The following is a 4,992-nucleotide window of genomic DNA, read 5'->3' as shown; positions in this document are numbered from 1 at the left end:
TTTCTGAAATCTAGCATTTTTAGTTTGGGTCCACTTTAAACAAGGGAGACTCCTGCTATTAACTGGTTCTTTTGTTTTTTTTTGTTTTTTTATGTCTAAATGTTCATCATAAGTGATATGATTGTTTCACAGTTTATCTTACCTTTTATAGACTAAAATGCATGTCTTCTTGACTGTACAGCTGTAACGATGAATACATTTTAATTAATTATATTGATTTTTTTTTATTTAAAGAGACTCTGACACTTTCTCATACATAGGAGTTGATTCCCAAAACTTTATGTCACGAATTATCTCTCTTTATTTCTTGCCTTATTTTTTATAAAATAACTTCAGTGTCTTTCAAGCAAAACAGTCGCTTAGGGCTGGTGCACACCAAGCGGGTTTTTTGGCGTTTTTGCAGCCGCTTACGGCTGCAGATACGCTTGGTCAATGTATCTCAATGGGGTGGTTCACACCAGAGCGGGAGGAGTTTTGCTGAAACGCATACTCCCGGGGTGAGGCATTTTTGGGATTGCGGAGGCGTTTCTGCCTCCAATGTAAAGTATAGGAAAAACGCAAACCGCTCTGAAAAACGGCAGTTCAGAGCGGGTTTGCAGGCGTTTTTGTTACAGAAGCTGTTCAGTAACAGCTTTACTGTAACAATATGTGAAATCTACTACACCAAAAACGCTTCACAAAGATGCAAAATGCTAGGTGAAACGCTACAGAAAAATAAGAAAAAGCGTTTCAAAATCTGCTAGCATTTTGCGGATCTGCTAGCAGGTTTTGGTGTGCACCAGGCCACAGAGGATACCCGAAGTGACATGTGACATGATGAGATAGACATGTGTATGTACAGTGCCTAGCACACAAATAACTATGCTGTGTTCCTTTTTTTCTTTATCTGTCTGAAAGGGTTAAATATCAGGTATGTAAGTGGCTGACTCAGTCCTGACAGGAAGTGACTACAGTGTGACCCTCACTGATAACAAATTCCCCTTTTTATCTCTTTCTTGCTCTCAGAGCCATTTTCTGCTAGGAGAGTGTTTTATAGTTGGAATTTCTTATCAGTGAGGGTCACACTGTAGTCACTTCCTGTCTGAGTTAGGACTGAGTCAGCCACTTACATACCAGATATTTAACTCTTTCAGACAGAGAAAGAAAAAAAGGAACACAGTATAGTTACTTGTGTGCTAGGCACTGTACATACCCATATCTATCTCATCATGTCACATGTCACTTCAGGTATCCTTTAACACCCTTGCCGTTCCAATTCTGACGGCAAGGGGGCGGTGCAGCACTTTTTTTCAATTTTTTTTAATCATGTAGCGAGCCCAGGGCTCGCTACATGCTAGCTGCTGACAAGCGGCATCCCCCTACCTAGTTCGATCGCCGCCGGCGATCTTTGCAAGCAGGAAATCCCATTCAGAACGGGATTTCCTGCAGGGCTTCCCCCGTCGCCATGGCGACTGGGCGGGATGACGTCACCGACGTCATGGACGTCAGATCCACCCCTAAGCGCTGCCTGGCACTGATTGGCCAGGCTGCGCAAGGGGTCTGGAGGGGGGGGGGGGGGGCGGCACGGCGCAGCGGCTAGCGGAGAATCGGTGGCGATCGGGATATGCACGCAGCTAGCAAAGTGCTAGCTGCGTGCAGTAAAAAGAATTGTGAAAATCGGCCCAGCGGGATAACCGGCAAGAAGGTTAAAGAGAATCAAAAGTGAAAGTACACTGATGAGATAAGCAATTGTATCAATCCTCCTACTCCTAAAAAATGAGCTTTCTTAGGTATCCCATGGTTTTATTTCATGTTTAAACTTTAACAAATTAGACTTAATGTTTTATTGTCTCTGCTCAGAGTTAAAATACATGAACTTATTCACCTTTTTTTTAATCTATCTGTACTCAGAAGTTGTTATCTGCTTGAAAGGTTTTATGGCTGTAATTCCTTATCAGTAAAGGGGCCCATACACTACCGATTTCTGGCCGATCGATCGATCAAAATCGATCGATTGGTCGATTACAAATCGATTGCGGCCGATTTTGATCTATTTCCATCGATCTGGCAGGCTGGAAAATCTAGGTCGATCTGTTGAGATTGCTTATCATTTTGCATTGGCCCTAATGGAAATCTGATGGCAAAGAATGCCATCAGATCGATTTTCAATAGATTTCAAACTGAAATCTATTGGAAATCTGTTCCTAGTAAACAATGTTCCTAAACACATTAGTTAGATCATAAATCTAACTGATGATCAGGGCCGACCTTAGGTTTCACAGCGCCCTGAACGTAACCAGATTTTGGTGCCCCCCCCCCATTCATCCTCTTTGCACACCACACACACATGCATACATACACTAATTGGGGGGGGGGGGTCAGGGGGATCTGCTGCCTAAATACACTAAAAGGGGATCTGCGACTGCAAGACTAGTAGCCTAAGCCTATATACACTAAGGGGGGGATCTGCCAGATCCCCCCTTTAGTGTATATAGGCTTAGGCTACTAGTATAGGTTAGATAGGTAGGTGCCCCCAGCATTGGCTAGATAGGTAGCTGCCCCCAGTATAGATTAGATAGGTAGCTGCCCCCAGTATAGGTTAGATAGGTAGGTGCCCCCAGTATAGGTTAGATAGGTAGCTGCCCCCAGTATAGATTAGATAGGTAGCTGCCCCCCAGTATAGATTAGATAGGTAGCTGCCTCCCAGTATAGGTTAGATAGGTAGCTGCCCCCCAGTATAGGTTAGATAGGTAGGTGCCCCCAGTATTGGCTAGATAGGTAGCTTCCCCCAGTATAGATTAGATAGGAAGCTGCCCCCAGTATAGACTAGAGAGGTAGGTGCCCCCAGTATTGGCTAGATAGGTAGCTGTCCCCCAGTATAGGTTAGATAGGTAGGTGCCCCCAGTATAGGTTAGATAGGTAGCTGCCCCCCAGTATAGGTTAGATAGGTAGGTGCCCCCAGTATAGGTTAGATAGGTAGCTGCCCCCAGTATAGATTAGATAGGTAGCTGCCCCCAGTATAGGTTAGATAGGTAGGTGCCCCCAGTATAGGTTAGATAGGTAGCTGCCCCCAGTATAGATTAGATAGGTAGCTGCCCCCCAGTATAGGTTAGATAGGTAGCTCCCCCCCAGTATAGGTTAGATAGGTAGCTGCCCCCAGTATTGGCTAGCTAGGTAGCTGCCCCCAGTATAGATTAGATAGTTAGGTACCTCCCCTCATAGTGGAGGGGGAGCCGCGGGGAGACCAGCCCGATCTCTCCCTCCCTTCCTCTCCGGGCCACCCTCTGTGCTCCCCCCTCCAATGCAGACTGCAGCAATGCAGAGAGAACAACTCACCTCTCTGGTTCTGATCGCCAGTGCCGCTCACTTGCCGCTGGTCGCCTCTTCTACCTAGTCGCTGATACACACTCAGCGTATACTGATACACACTCAGCGTACTGATACACACTGTATCAGCGACTAGGTAGAAGAGGCGACCAGGGGCAAGTGAGCGGCGCCGGTGTGGTGACATTTTTTGCAACTTTATCAGATTTTGCAACCGGTTGCACTTATTTATAGGTATAGCTATCAGAAAGTGCAACCTAACCATTGACTTTAACCTATCTGTATCAGAAAATGCAACCCAACCAAACCCTATTCCCACACAGAACCCTCCCCTCTTGCTCAACTAATAACCCCCCCTGGAGGGAACAACCCCCCTGGAGGGAACAATCCCCCCTCTTGCTCAACTAATAACCCCCCCTAGGGAACAATCCCCCCTCTTGCTCAACTAATAACCCCCCCTGGAGGGAACAATCCCCCCTCTTGCTCAACTAATAACCCCCCCTGGAGGGAACAATCCCCCCTCTTGCTCAACTAATAACCCCCCCTGGAGGGAACAATCCCCCCTCTTCCTAAACTAATAACCCCCCCCTCCCATGGAACAATCCCCCCTCTTGCTCAACTAATAACCCGCCCTGGAGGGAACAATCCCCCTTCTAGCTCAATGGGATCTGTGGTTGCCAAAAATTACTGGCGTGTTAACAGAGAGGAGCCACGCCTATACAGTCATACACTGTCCTCTATGGCAAGTTGCAAAATATGATGGGTAGCAAAATTTTTCACTACACCGGCGATCGGAACCAGGGAGGTGAGTTCTCTCTGCATTGCTTGCTGCAGTCTGCATCGGAGGGGGGAGCACAGAGGGTGGCCCGGAGAGGAAGGGAGGGAGAGGTCAGGCTGCCCTCCCCGCGGCTGCGGCTCCCCCTCCATCACGGCGGCTGCACGGGCATGTTTGCCCCTCATCATCCCCAGCAGCGGCACCAGGGGGCGGAGCGAGACAGACCCAGTCGGGACCCGCAGCAGCCACATGCAGCCAGGCGGCAGGAGCGCCCCCCTGGAAGCCGGTGCTGCGCATGTGCAGAGTGGGCGTGGAAAGTACTGAGCACGCGCAGAAGGTAAAGTAGGCAAAATCGACCCGTAGGACAAAACGTTGGAGCACCGGCGCCCTGAGCAATCGCTCCGGTCGCTCAGGTCAAAGGCCGGCCCTGCTGATGATCTATCTATCTAACGAGTGTATGGCCACCTTAAGGGTTATGCAGCTCTGGCGCTTTGAGTCCACCAGGTGAAAAGCGTGATATAAATGTTATTTGTCTTTATTCTTAGTTGTGTTCATTTCATTTATTTATGAAATATTTTTAATACATTATATGGCTGCATGTGTTTGTGGTTTTATATATTGCTCTTCTCATTACTTTCAGGATTTAACATGAACGGGATTTAGATTGTGTAATAAATCTACATCCATGCCACTCACAGTCCATGGTCAGCAGGCTTACTATTTATAGTTAGTGTAATGTATGGCATAATGGCTCACTGAAGTATATTCAGGACAGAATGCTGGAATGATTGAATGAAATTTGCTGACTGCATCTCCAAGTGTTCCCCTTCTGTACCTTGCAGTGGATTTGCTGGTTGGTGACCTGCCTCTCCGCCTGGCTCTATATAGAGTACCAGTACACAGGAATGTGGTCA

Source organism: Hyperolius riggenbachi, chromosome 2, assembly GCF_040937935.1.
Source record: "Hyperolius riggenbachi isolate aHypRig1 chromosome 2, aHypRig1.pri, whole genome shotgun sequence".
Classification (NCBI taxonomy): Eukaryota; Metazoa; Chordata; class Amphibia; order Anura; family Hyperoliidae; genus Hyperolius; species Hyperolius riggenbachi.
The sequence above is the reverse complement of the archived record's forward strand: the minus strand, read 5'-3'. Positions refer to the sequence as shown.